General features: G+C 44.7%; 1 protein-coding gene across 1 annotated transcript in view; it reads right to left on the bottom strand.

The window, feature by feature from the left end:
• The window catches only part of ADGRV1 (adhesion G protein-coupled receptor V1), a 2,003,619-nt gene that overhangs the window by 1,168,577 nt on the left and 820,169 nt on the right, over positions 1-14,873 (bottom strand). The gene's annotated exons all lie outside the window — the stretch shown is intronic.

Raw genomic sequence — 14,873 nt, 5'->3', positions numbered from 1 at the left:
TATGTGAAATAACTGACCGACTCCTGGTCATGCAGCACATGCTGGCAGATATGGTCAGTTGCAGGAGTGGCCAGATGAGTAACTACAAGGACAAGGAGTTGTGGTGGATGGAAACACAGAGGTTTGCTAAAAGTACTTGTGGAACAGCTGTGCTCATGGTTACCTATGACTCCAAGAGGCAATGTGGTTTAGGATAGTGCAGTGTTGAACTGCACACATCTTTTCTACAAAATTAGGCTCAGACGTGCTAGTTAAGACACGCTCTGAGCATTTTGAATCACCCATTGTACTCATTCAACCAGTGTGCAATTCACTGTTTCAGCGAGACCATTTCCTTGGGGATGATGAAGAGCTACCTGCTTGTGTTGGATGGCATATTTTCTAAGACATTCTTTCATTTTTCTAGAGATACACTGTACCCCATTGTCTGGCACTAGTTCTTTAGGGACTCCTTCCCTGGCAAATAATCTCTTCAAACTTTTAACAACCGCATTTGTATTGGGTTCCTCCATAAACTCTACTTCCCACCATTTGCTATAATAGTCCACCACCATAAATGCTAATCTAGATCTTCTTGCTAGGGCGCTAAAGGGACCAATAAAATAAATGGCCAGCTTAATACAGGGTCCGCATGCATAATACTTGGTGATAAAGGTGTTGGCTGAGTTTTCAACAGTTGAGTTTTGTTACTGTTTGCACAGATCACACAATTTCTCACACACGTAACTATTTCAAGATCAATACGTGGCCACCAATAACACTCTTATCTTTCTCTTAGTAATGGTTTGTCCTAAATGTCCTTGATGACCAATCATAATGATTTTGCCTCTTAAGACTCTGTGTGGAATGAATTTATGGTTCCTCATCAAAATACTGTTGTTCTCTACCGATAATTCATCTGCAACTTTAGTATAGGCTTGCAAATTTATTGCCACTGAATTTTCCATGGGCCAATCATGGGTCAAATAGTTCTTTATACGTACCTTATTTTCATCTTTTAACATTTCTTCGTTCCACTCAGTCTCCTTAAAAGTGTTCCCATTACCCACATCTACAACCGCAATCAAACACTCTTCATCTTCTTCATCTACTAACTCTATTTTCTCGTCCGAATTGATTGGTGAACGAGACAAATAATCGGCCCTGATATTTTTCTCACCAGGAATATACTCTATTGTAGTAATTTTGAACTCAATCTAGCACTCTTGCAGTGTGTTCTTTGATACCTTCTCCACTAAGGATGTTCACTAATGGTTTATGATCAGTCTTGAGGGTGAACCTCCTCCCCCAAATGTTCTTGAATTGCTCAACATCCCAACAGCAAGCCAATAACTCTTTTGCTAGCACAGAAAAAAAAAAATTGTTGACTCTCAAAGAACATGACACAAACTCTATAGTTTGTTTGTGATTGTTTTTGTCTTCTTGGGATAACATTGCCCCCAAACCATTGTTACTAGCGTCTAGAGTAATAGTGCAAGGTTCAATAGGCTCAAATGGTGCTAAAATTCCTGCCTCAACTATGTCCTTTTTAAGTGCTGTAAATTATTCCTGTGATTTTGCATCCCACACAAATTCTTTATGTTTCTAGAGGAGCTCCCGTAAGTTTACTGTTTTAGTATAAAAATTCTTAATGAATTTTGAATAAAATTCACATAAACCCGGAAAAGATGCAACATGGTCTTTTGTTTCTGGTTCAGGTGCACTAACAATCGCTTCTACCAAACCTGATCTTGGTTTAACCCCATTTTTTGAAATAACATGACCTAAGTATTCTATGCAGGATTTAGCAAACTCACATTTTTTTTTAACATGTACTACACCACCATATTTTTGTAATCTTTGTAGAACTTTATTCATTGCCTGAACATGAGTACGTTCTTCCTCATTATTTCTCAAATATCGAGACACAATCTTTTTCACTTATGGGGATCCTCAGGTCCTCCTCCCAGCAAGAACTCAATGAGTTAAAGGGTTGTATTATATTGCTTCGCATTGCTCTAGAGGCATGTTACTGCTCTAAATGGTCCCAAGGATAGGACTACATAGTGGTATGCAGTGTGTTGCAGGGGTTCTAGTAGTCCTGTGCTCCAATGCTTGCTGAATTATGTTGTAATAGCCCTGTGTAGTAGGAAGGGTCCTTGAGGGAGGTCAAACTCTGCGTAAGTCCTCAAATTTATGCTTTACATGTGCTGCACCATTTTGTACTTTGATCTTATGTTTGAAACCTGTAATCCTGCTCAAACTATTACTGAACACTTTTTTGAACTTTTGAACTTTTGTAACCAAAGATTCTTGGGTTGTTTCAACATTTAACTCATCTGTAACTATTAAAACTTAAACACTTCTCCCTGGTTGTAATGTCATACTGAATAACCCATGGTGATACCAACTGAGTATATTCAAACCTTCTGCTGAAGAATTCATCTTTATTTTGATTCTGTGTTGATCTCTTGGTTTGTTCTTTAGCATACCTGCTGGAGTTCCCTTTAATTTTGACTGTGCTTACTCCAACATGTTCTTTTTGTGATAGTGCCTTGCATACTTTTTGAGACATTTCTATACTTTTTACAATTTCTACTGTTTCTGTCAAAGAAGGATTTTTTTAATGTAAAACATTTTCTTGAACTTTCTTATCCCAGCAGTGTACCACTATTTGATCGTCAATAAGTTGTGCCGTAAATCTTTCAAATTCGCATTCGGAAGCTAAAGTACATAAAATTGCTACATAATTTTCAATTGAGACTATGTAGCACACGGAGGAGACCGTTGGAGAGCAGAAATAACGATCACATATAAAGTTGTAAAATTCAAGCAAAATGAACGTACATAATGGGTCTCTGACACGAAGCCTGTCTAAACTTCACAACAAAAACACACAACTGGCCTGAAACCGTGTAGCGCAGTCCGCAAGCTCTTCGTGCTTGCCCACTTGATGAAAGAGAATCCCTTGAGGTCCCAAAAAACTGGAAGTGGGTTCTTGACTGTGGCTAGCTTGTCACTAGATTTTCTGGTGACAAAAATGAGAATGAACACTGATGATCAGTTCAATGAAGTTGGATCTTTATTGGCCGTAGACATCGACTGCTCCAATTGCTCTCTACAACTGTCCCCTCTGGAATGCCCCCCAAGGATCTGTTCACCACAACAGAGTTTATAATCCGAGTATCCAGCCTCTGCTTTGTCGGAGGTACTATTGTGACTCCATGCCAAGTTTGTGGTGACTGTTTGTGCGTTGCTATTAGTGTGGTTAGTTTGCTCAGTTGCATTGTCTTTGTTGATTATAGTTGTTGTGAGGGTGTTTCAATGAGGGTGTTTCAGTTCTCTAGTGACCCCAGTGGGGAGTGGGGAGCAGGTTCCTTCAGACAGTCCATCAGGGTCTCTCATGTGTGGACCAGTTCTATGGTTCTCCGCCCCTCCTAACTTCTCTCAGTAGGATCTCTCCCTTGTATCCTGCCAAGCATTCAAGTTCCCTTTACCAGCCAGTAATCCTAGGTCCCAGTTGAGTTTATCAGTTCTTAGTTATTTCCTGCTTTGCCAATATGTATGTCTCGAATCGACTGGTGGCATTGTGCTTAGGAGTATGTGGGAAACAGTGTAATGTACAGTGGGAAGGGGCATTAGGTACTTCTCCTGTGGTTACCTCCACAACGGTGGTAGTCATAGCCTCCCAATAGTGAGTAATGGGAAGGTGCAGATCATGTGAATTAGTTCAGCACCTACCTGCATCTCGGAAATGCTGCATTTGCTGTGTGAAAGTACTTGTTAATATGCCCTGGGGTCATGTATGCCATGTGTATTATGTAGTAATTGATCATTTGAATCTGGTGTTTCTAGATACCTTTGGTACCCTCTCAAATATCGAGACACTATCTTTTTCACTTATGGTGATCCTCAGGTCCTCCTCCCAGCGAGAACACAATGAGTTAAAGGGTTGTATTACATTGCTTCGTATTGCTCTAGAGGCATGTTACTGCTCTAAATGGTCCTCACGGATAGGACTACATAGTGGTATGCTGTGTGTTGCAGGGGTTCTAGTAGTCCTGTGCTCCAATGCTTGCTGAATGATGTTGTAATAGTCCTGTGTAGTAGGAAGTGTCCTTGAGGGAGGTCAAACTCTGAGTGGAAGTCCTCGAAGGGGAGGAGGCCTCCCTCACTAACATGTCACCCAAAGTAGTCACCCCGCGATAGTCCAATCCCCGATTCCCCTCCAATCTCGGCTATGAGGTAACATCTGCAGCATGGTTAATGGTATCTCTAGAGACTAGGGAATTTTAGTGTGTGTCTTTTGCAAACATTTTTGTCTATGAGGCGGTGGACTCTTAACAAACTTCCTATCAGTTGAGGGAGCTCAAGTACAAAAGATCTCACTTCTTGCTCGGGTTCCGACGTCTAGCCATCCACTGTGTAAGCCACTGCAGCTGTGCTGCTAAATAATATGTTTCAAAATCAGGTACCGCAAGTCCCCTGTTGCATCTGCAACAGAAGCAAAAGCCCCACGGGACTAGCCCCCTGCCTCACAGGCTACGTGATGATGAGTAGTGGTATTTCATCCACGGTCCCAGGGCCTCCCACTTATCCTACACCTCTTATGTCTCTTCCCAGTGCCAGACTAGAGTCAAGCTCAACCAGAACTTCTTTTCCTGCTGATTCTGCCAAGCCTGTTCCCTTGGCTGTGGTTTCGCTAGATAGTGGGTACGGACAGTGGGAATCTTGTTCATCCATTCATGTGTATCACTAATTAGATGACAAGGCATTTGTCCAATCTTGTACTGTAATGTGGTGGCTCATTCTGGATTATTATTGCTGCCTATCAGCATCAAATCTGTCTTGGTTCCAACAACACAATGACTGTTCCGGAGTACATCTACACTTAAACTGTCCTCACTAGAAACGGAATCACATATCTGATAGAGACAGTACACCACAGTACTACTCTAACATTATATATATTGTCTGTTTTAGGAATTAAGATGTTATTGTCATATCATTAGTAAAATCAATACTAGTATCTACCCTGATTATGTGTAAGCAATTACTGTATAACTATTCAAACATTCTAATTTAAGAACTATAACAGAATGTACACACTAAAAACACATGAATTTATATGATAAATTGAACTATTGCTAATACTAAACTTCAACATGTCAACTATTCTAAACTGAACTTTAAACAAGTGTGAACATTACTGAAATAGTAAAGAGGAGAACATGAGTAATACAATATCAAGTTGTATGTAATGCAGAAGTTGAATGTCTAATTGTCCTTGAATACTTGCCACATTTGTCCATCAAAGTAGTCAGGCATACATTCTTTTTGAAAGGGAAAGACATTTGTAGTCGAAGGCCAGCCAAAGTGGAGAGGTGTGGCTTGGCCATCCTGCAAATGGCCGTGACCTCGTGAGTCTCTGCAGGGCGTGAGGATTAATCCGCTCAAAACCTGCTCGGGTAGGTCTCCCGAGGTGCCTCGATTGCCGGCGAGCGCAAGCCATACGTTGGTGGTGACTTGGATCGAGGCGGTGTGCCAGAATACCGGCAGGAGATGGGCGTGCAGAGGAGCGCGTGGCTGCGGGCGGGCCCTTGTGGCCTGCGGGGACCTCAGAGGAAGGAGAGAGACTCGGCGCAGCCCGCCGGAGGCAGGAGACGGTGCCGGAGTTGGGACCTGCCCCGTCCTGTTGGCGCGGCCAGGGTATGAGAGGCACTGCAGGTATTAACATCAGGGCCCCGGGGACGGCTGCCTGGGGGACGACTGAGACCGCTGGGATTACGGAAACTCTACCTTAGCACATAATCTTTGCTGTCAGCGGGTGCCATCAGTTCTTATTTTGAATATTCCTGTGGTTCTGAAGCTCTTGAGGCACCTGCTAGGTGCCCGGTTGCTGTGGTGGGGCCTGCTGGCCGAGGGCACTGAATAGCTGGACGCTGGTCCACTGGGCCTCCCTGGAGATACATACCCTTGCTGTTTTTGCCCTTGATGGAGGAGTGGTGAAGGCCCTGCTGAAAAGAGGCTGCAACTGGCTACTGTGCGAGGCGGGTGCGGGTGAGCGCGGTACTGCTGAACCAGTGCCCTGATGAGCGGCTTGGCAGCCTTTGTGACGGAGGGTCATCCAGTTGCTTGTTTTGTCTGGCTCGCTGCTGGTGGCCTCTGTGTGAGTGTGGACTGGCCCAGAGGCTGGTGCACAGTTGAGGGGGCTGATGGCTGAACTGTCTCTTGGAGCCCCCTGCCTGTCCGTCGGGAAGTTACCTCTAGGGGCCCTGACTGGTCGAAATCGGTAAGTCCGACCCCAAACAGGCGAAATTGGCCTTCCAGGGCAAGAAAAGGTGCAGCGAGGTGGGGAGGGCGACAGAGGAGCCGCCTCAAGAAGATGATCTGCAGTTGCCCTTTGTCAGGGCCATGTTCATGGCTTTGAAGAATAGCCTGGCAACTATTGACACCAAGCTGGATCATCTAACCGACGGCATCAGAGATAGGGTAGATGATCATGATACTCGCCTGGAACAGGCAGAGGCCAGAGTCTCGGATCTGGAGGATGGTCGCAACCGGGAGAGTGAATGATTACTCCAAATGGAAAGGGTGCTGGGAGTCATTCAGAACAAAAACGAGGACCTTGAAGCTAGATCCAGATGGAATAACATTTGCATCTTAGGCCTTCCTGAATCGACGGCCATGGGGCGCATGGAGGACTTCATAGAGACAATGCTTCGTATCTCTTCCCCAGCGATCTCTCCCCGGTTATGATGGTGGAGCGGGCGCACAGGTCGTTGGGCCACCTCCTGGGGCCCCGGTGAGGCCTATTATTGCTCGTATGCTCAATTATAGAGATAGAGATGTGGTCCTGCGCCTGGCTCGTGATCGCCGTCCTCTCATGTACAACAATAATGAACTCAGCCTGTTCCCCGATTATACCCCCAGGGTGCAGGCGGCTTGCTGGGCGTTGTCCTGCTATTTGATGGAGTTTTGTTTTGACCAATGACTTTGTGTTTCACCACTGCGCATATTAGTTGCTCAATGTTCACCAGTAGCACATGGTATGTTTTGTTCAGTTGAGCCGCCTATTGGCTTTGACATGGCATTAGCCATTACTTTCTGTATTGTGCCTATTGGCTTTGACATGGCATTAGCCATTACTTTCTGTATTCAGTTTAGCCGCCTATGGGCTTTGACATTGCATTAGTCATTACATTCTGTATTCTGCCTATTGGCTTTGACATGCTGTATCCAGTCTAGCCGCCTATTGGCTTTGACATTGCATGCCTATTGACTTTGACATGATGTATTCAATTTAGCTGCCTATTGACTTTGACATGCTACTAGATATTCTGCCTATTGGCTTTGACATGATATCATATATTATTCAGCTCCGCTACCTATTGGCTTTGACATGATATTATACATTGCATTTTGTATTCAGCTCAGCTGCCTATGGGCTTTGACATGATATAAGACATTGCATTTTGTATTCAGCTTAGATGCCTATTGGCTTGGACATGACACTAGACATTGCATTTGATATTTAGGTTAGCTGCCTATTGCCTTTAACATGACATTGCATTTGATATTTAGGTTATCTGCCCATTGCCTTTAACGTGGAGTTAGACATTGCAGTTGAGAATCCAAGCTGTATTTTTCCAAGCTGTGTTTTTGCACCAGATGAACCAAGATGTTTTGCTCTCACAGTAGACTAGACCTGATAAGAGAGAGTACATGGGCGTTGTTTTTCCTCGCTTGAGCTTGGGAACAGGAGTAGTCTTGGAGACCTGGCCAGTCTCCAAAAGGCTTGCTCAGTTTCCCAGGTCTGAGAGGAGGGGGCACACCTTTGTAACGAATGTAACAGGCTGCAGAGAGTGAGATTCGAATCTGCCGGACCTCGTGCTGGAGCTTGGCGCCAGCTGCCAGCATCCCGTGTGGGTAGATGAAACTCTTTCTCGCGGCTGACAGGGGTCATCAGCTTGCAGACCTTAGAAAGATGTAGCTGTAAATAGTTCCTACACGGTGAAGTATTTGTTTTGCTTTGCATTCAATATCTTATAAATATAACCTGCTGTGTATATTGCTAACTGATATATTTTGTTTGATTAACGCGGACTTGAAAGCTACTAATTCGTCATTCATATAACAACAATAAAAGTCTTCTTTGACCTCAGAAGTGCATTTCTGTTGTGTTGTGTTATGTTAGTGCTTAGAAACTAAATAAGAGGAAAGCACTACAATTGGTACCAGAGGTCGTGGGGTGTCGGTCATTAAGAGGTGATTAAGAAGGGGTTTGACGAGTTAGTAGATTTCTAAGTGCACACTTTAAAAGTGTAATTGTTTTTTGTTGTTTGGAGAATTACAGAAATTGTTTTCTGTTTGGAGAATCACAGTAGCACGGCAGACCATGTCTGAGAATACATGTGTTGATGAACTGCCTGATGGTGCTAAGAAAAACTGTGAATTGTTTTCTGTTTGGGGAATTACAGAAGAAAATGCATGTGTAGCTAAAATGCCTGATGTTGTTTTGAGAAATAATTCCCGTTGTATATATGTAGAAAACGTGTGTTTTGGAAGTAATGATGACAGAAAGGTCTGGATACCTTTATCTGCTTACAGAGAAATGCAGGAGAAATGTAGGCAGTTGGAACATGAAAATAGGAATTTACGTGAGCAAATTAGCCAGGATACGATAATTCAAAATAATGCTGAAAGTTATAAAAAGGCTGTTTTTGAGGAATCTTTCTTGTCCCATTCCAGTAATGAGGGGGTTAAGACAGCTCCGAGCTGCACTGAGTTTCCGTGTGAGCCAGGGTTTTTGGCAGCCAAAATGCATTCCTTAACTGATAACACGGACGAGGGAGCTCAGAATGTGATTGGATTTTAGAGCAAGACACCCCGAGTTTCATTAGCTTGTTTGATTTTTGGAAAAAGAATAGCCCTCATTTGAGAGAAATCCTAACACTTTTGTATATGGTCACTGTGAAAAATTATATGCAGCTGCGCACTTGTGATTTGGCAAATGAAATAATGCAGACTTTAGGTTTCTGCGCAGTGCAAGAAGGAAATACTTATGTACCTGTAACTCAAGAACAAGGAAAGAAAATAGTGCCCCTAGCTAGAATCATACAATGGATCTGGTACTTGCAAGACAGGGCTAGAGTACCACAGATAAAAGAATTATCAATGAAATTGTGTGCACCATTTGAATTCGTGTCTACTGAAGATAAAAAGCATGTTTGTTTTACTAATGATTCATTGATTGAAATGTTGTTTTCTGGCACAGTAGAAGGAACAGCGTTGTATAATGTGTGTCAGATTTTAAAGCAAGAGCTACGTGAGATGTGTCATTTTTACGCTGATTTTTGGTTCTTTGATAATGTTTTAGCCACATGGCTTGTACCTAACTGGTTCAATTACCTTGCAGATGTTAATGAGAAAAATTCAGAGAGAGAAGTGTTCACCCAGAATTCTGCCTTAGTGGGGATGGCTAAGTGGGTGCCCCAGAAATGTGAACAGCTGAGAGAAAAAGCCACTTACAGGTGGGCAGAGATGAGAGAGATGCACATTCCCCTAGATTTGATAAAAACTGTGCAGCACGCACAAAAGCAATCTGTCATGCAAGCAGTCACAGAGCAGTTGGGGAGAGGAACGTTACCAGAACAGAAATGGCAAATTGATCAGGTTTTAGGGAGAGTGATTGCTGCAAATTACCAAGGAAAAATCGAAATTATGCTGATACCTAGAAAAGAATCTGATTCATTCATACAAATTGGAGACAGAATGGCCCAAATTGACAAAAGTGCAGTGAATGGAGGTTTGGTAAAGAAGGAGTCTGCCCCAGCCCTTCTGACAGTGCAAGAAAAGGGAAGCTGTGGCGCAGCAGATAAAAACCTCAGTGCTGATGTGTGGGCTGAAGCCCCAAGTGATCCTCCAGAACCTGCAGAAAATATAACAAAGGGCCCCAAAAACGTCCTGCTGATTATAAAGCAGGGAAAGAAAGAGGAAGGGTGCAGTTTAAATGAAAAATGTTATTTGCAAGAAAAGTCATACTTGTTTCTTTTGCAGATCCTACCACGTTTCGCCACTGTCCCTGAGTGCGCTGTGTGGTCCCCCTTCCGGTGTGTGCGTGTGGGGTCGGGGAAGGGACCGAACCCCCAACCTGAACCTGGCTGAGTAAAGTGCCAGCACCATGGATCCATTTTGCGCAAACTGCGCCTTCAGTTCAAGTTCAACTTGTTTGCTGTGTTTTTTTTTTTTTTCCTCTCGTATGGAACTCTGACTTTTGCTTACCTTCCAGAAAACCTTTCAGATGGACCGTGCACCTTTACATGAGCAGAACTCATGCCACATCAAATTGCTAACACTATTGAATTAGAGACTCACTCAGAGTATAAAAATTGCCCAGTCTTTTCTATGTAGATGTATCTGATGTGAAAGGTTATGAGATCAATGTGTTAATTCACTTCTATTGCTTTACAGGGATTGCTTTGATCATAATGTTTTTTTTGTGCTGATGTTTTTTTTTTTGTTTGTTTGAAATATGAGATATGTGAAACAAAAATTCATTGGTCAAAGGGCGGAATGTCCTGCTATTTGATGGAGTTTTGTTTTGACCAATGACTTTGTGTTTCACCACTGCGCATATTAGTTGCTCAATGTTCACCAGTAGCACATGGTATGTTTTGTTCAGTTGAGCCGCCTATTGGCTTTGACATGGCATTAGCCATTACTTTCTGTATTGTGCCTATTGGCTTTGACATGGCATTAGCCATTACTTTCTGTATTCAGTTTAGCCGCCTATGGGCTTTGACATTGCATTAGTCATTACATTCTGTATTCTGCCTATTGGCTTTGACATGCTGTATCCAGTCTAGCCGCCTATTGGCTTTGACATTGCATGCCTATTGACTTTGACATGATGTATTCAATTTAGCTGCCTATTGACTTTGACATGCTACTAGATATTCTGCCTATTGGCTTTGACATGATATCATATATTATTCAGCTCCGCTACCTATTGGCTTTGACATGATATTATACATTGCATTTTGTATTCAGCTCAGCTGCCTATGGGCTTTGACATGATATAAGACATTGCATTTTGTATTCAGCTTAGATGCCTATTGGCTTGGACATGACACTAGACATTGCATTTGATATTTAGGTTAGCTGCCTATTGCCTTTAACATGACATTGCATTTGATATTTAGGTTAGCTGCCCATTGCCTTTAACGTGGAGTTAGACATTGCAGTTGAGAATCCAAGCTGTATTTTTCCAAGCTGTGTTTTTGCACCAGATGAACCAAGATGTTTTGCTCTCACAGTAGACTAGACCTGATAAGAGAGAGTACATGGGCGTTGTTTTTCCTCGCTTGAGCTTGGGAACAGGAGTAGTCTTGGAGACCTGGCCAGTCTCCAAAAGGCTTGCTCAGTTTCCCAGGTCTGAGAGGAGGGGGCACACCTTTGTAACGAATGTAACAGGCTGCAGAGAGTGAGATTCGAATCTGCCGGACCTCGTGCTGGAGCTTGGCGCCAGCTGCCAGCATCCCGTGTGGGTAGATGAAACTCTTTCTCGCGGCTGACAGGGGTCATCAGCTTGCAGACCTTAGAAAGATGTAGCTGTAAATAGTTCCTACACGGTGAAGTATTTGTTTTGCTTTGCATTCAATATCTTATAAATATAACCTGCTGTGTATATTGCAAACTGATATATTTTGTTTGATTAACGCGGACTTGAAAGCTACTAATTCGTCATTCATATAACAACAATAAAAGTCTTCTTTGACCTCAGAAGTGCATTTCTGTTGTGTTATGTTAGTGCTTAGAAACTAAATAAGAGGAAAGCACTACAGGCGTTCATCCCAATCCTGAGCCACACGGAGGCTAAATTTTCCCTCATCTATCCGGCTAAACTGCGTGTGCAGCACAAAGGCAAATTACATTTTTTTTCGGATCCTAAACTTGCTGCAAAATTTGCCAAAAGCATCCCTAAAAAGTCACCAGCTGCGGTGCCGCCAGCACAGGACGAGGAAGGGAATCATTTGAGCGATAACGACTGAACTCAGCCCTACATGAGGGTGCGTCTGTGTGCTCGGATGGCGCTCTGTGACTTTATGGCCCTATAGGTACTGGACGCCTTGGAGTTGTCTGACTCGATGTGCAATGGACTACTTTGCGACTCCCACCCCCCACCCACTCTGATGTGGAACTGTTGGCCAAGACTATGCCCCGTTGGATGAGTCCAAATCATTTTCCTGTGTTTTTTTCTGGGTTCTGTTTATGGGTGTGGGGGTGCCTGGGCCCAATTGGGGGTCTGAGTGGGCGGGGGATGGTGTATGTAACGTTATTCATTGGGTTTGATGTTTTTGTCCCTGTTCTTCCTCTCCTGCACCGTCCCTTCCCTTCAGCTGCTGCTTCAGGTGGGTGGAGGAGGGCGCGATACGATTTGATAGGTTACTGGGATGGCACATAAAACTATGACTCTTGTACGATGCCTCACTTGGAATGTTCGGGGCTGAATGATGGGCGTAAGATGAGACTGTTGTCAGCCTAAATGCAGCGCCATGTGACTGACGTCTGTATGTTGCAGGAGACTCACCTGACCGAGCCCACAAGACATAGGGTGAGGGCTGGCTGGATTGGTGAGTGCCATGTAGCGGTGTACTAGTGCTATGCTCGTGGTGTGGCTATTCTGATTAGGAAAGGATTGCTATGGCGTACTGACATGGTGATCAAGGACCCGCATGGTCGTTACGTCATGATGCAGGGTACATTACAGGACAGGCTGTTCCGTTTGGTGTCAGTCTATGGCCCCAATGTCGATGAGCCCGAATTTTTCGGGGAAGGATGACGACTGATTGGCTCCCTGGGCTCCGGGTCTTTGTTATGGGGTGGTGACTTCAATGTGGTACTGGACTTTGAGGCCGACCGCGAGAGCCGGGCTAGGCGCAGCATGAGGCAGCTGCAAAGGCTCTGTCTCCCATTATGCCTGAGGGTGCTTTGGTAGACCTGTGGAGGGCGAAACATGGTGTGGATAAGGAAGTCACATGTGTCAACTCAGTGCATGGCAGCTGGTCCAAAATAGACAGATAGCTCTGTACCAGAGATGTGGAACTCTGCACGAAGACAACTGAGCATAAGCCCCGTACACAGTCGGACCATTCGCCGGTCATGCTGGAACTACTTATACCTGGGGACCCCGGCCGCACATTCTCGTGGAGATTGCCCTATGGAGTGTTGAGGGATCGGGCCTTCATGGAGGAAATTTGTGTCGCTGTAGGGGAATACTTTGCTGAAAACAAGGACTCTGTATCCTCGGCTTTCAAGGTCGTAATTTATGGAATTTGCCTTGCTGAACAACGTGGCATGTTAAAGGTGCTGAGGCGCGAATTGCCGAGTCGAGAGGTACAGCTTGCTGACCTGGAGAAACGATCGGCTTCTGATGGGTCCGGTGGCCTTCTGGCCAAACTGAGGGGAAAGTTGACACAATATCAGGAGGTGGCACTTTGTGAGGTCTGCATTCTGAGTAAGGATGCCAAGGCAAGGAGATATGGTGAGGGCGAGAGGGTTGGTAAAATGCTGGCAGCAATGCTCCGTAGGCCGTGGGCTGGGAACTATATTGTAGAATTGACTGACTAGGCAGGAGTACACCATACCGGTACTGAAGATGTCAGGCGTGTCTTGACTGACTTTTATCCTGACCTATATGCCGAGAAATCAGGGTCATGTTCTGATGCAACTGCAAATTACTTTGAGGATATTAGCCTGCTCTGGCTTGAGAACTCGCATAGGCAATATCTGGATGCTCCCTTCTCGGTGGACGATGTGGTTCAAGCTATACGAAGCTTACCGGGCGACAGAGCCCCGGGACTGGAAGGTCTGACGCCGACCTTCTATAAAGAATAAGCAGATATCCTAGCGCCCCACCTCCTTGAGATATATGCAGAGGTGCTTAAGTGCAGTACTCTCCCGGCCTCGCTGCGGGAAGCTCTCATCATGACAATCTTGAAGCCGGGGAAGGACCCATGTAGCTGTGATTCTTACCAGCCACTTCATCATTAATAAACATTGACAATAAGATCCTGGCGAAACTCATTGTGTCCTGACTGCAGCCCCTGCTTCCTTCCTTGGTGCAGCCAGATCAATCTGGCTTTGTGCCGGGACACTCTACTTTACATAATCTCTGCACCTTCTTCGTGGTATGTCGTATGATCGGACAGGAGGATCGCGCGGCTGCGGTGTTCCTGGATGCCATTAAGGCATTTGATTCCCTCATGTGGCCCTACATGTTTAACTTGCTGACTAGGGTGGGGCTGAGCCCAGGGTTCATCCAATTGATCCTCCTGTTGTATTCGAAGCCGACTGTCAGATTGAGAATTAATGGGATGATGTCGGATTTCTTTCCGATACAAAGGGGCACTCGTCAGGTGTGCCCTCTAGCGCTGCTCCTATTTGCGGTGGTGATGAAGCTGCTAGCGGCTCGCTTGAGACAACACCATAATCATAGGGGACTGGTGTTCAGACAGCGTCCTATACTGCTTTCTATGTACGCGGATTAGGTTGTGTTGTATGTCTGCATGGAAGAAATAGTTTGATTCGTCCGGCTGTCCGGGATTACAATTAATTGGTCAAATTCGGTGGTGCTGCCTTTATCGGAAGCCATGACGCGGTGCAGCTCTAGATATCCCTTCAGTTGGGCAGATGGGCCGGTGCGATATTTGGGTATCTGGCTGAAAGGGAGAGCGGACGAACTGTGGTCGGCCAATTATGTCAAGGCCATTACGTGGCTGGAAGACAAAGTGGCGGTTTGGCACTCTCGCTGACTGGATGCATAGCAATAATTACCACACCTGGCTCCTGAACATGATTCAGTCTGGCCTGATAGGCTGGCTGGTGTGATT

Source organism: Pleurodeles waltl, chromosome 1_1, assembly GCF_031143425.1.
Source record: "Pleurodeles waltl isolate 20211129_DDA chromosome 1_1, aPleWal1.hap1.20221129, whole genome shotgun sequence".
Classification (NCBI taxonomy): Eukaryota; Metazoa; Chordata; class Amphibia; order Caudata; family Salamandridae; genus Pleurodeles; species Pleurodeles waltl.
Note: the sequence above shows the minus strand (reverse complement) of the source record. Positions and strands in the feature narration are given on the sequence as shown.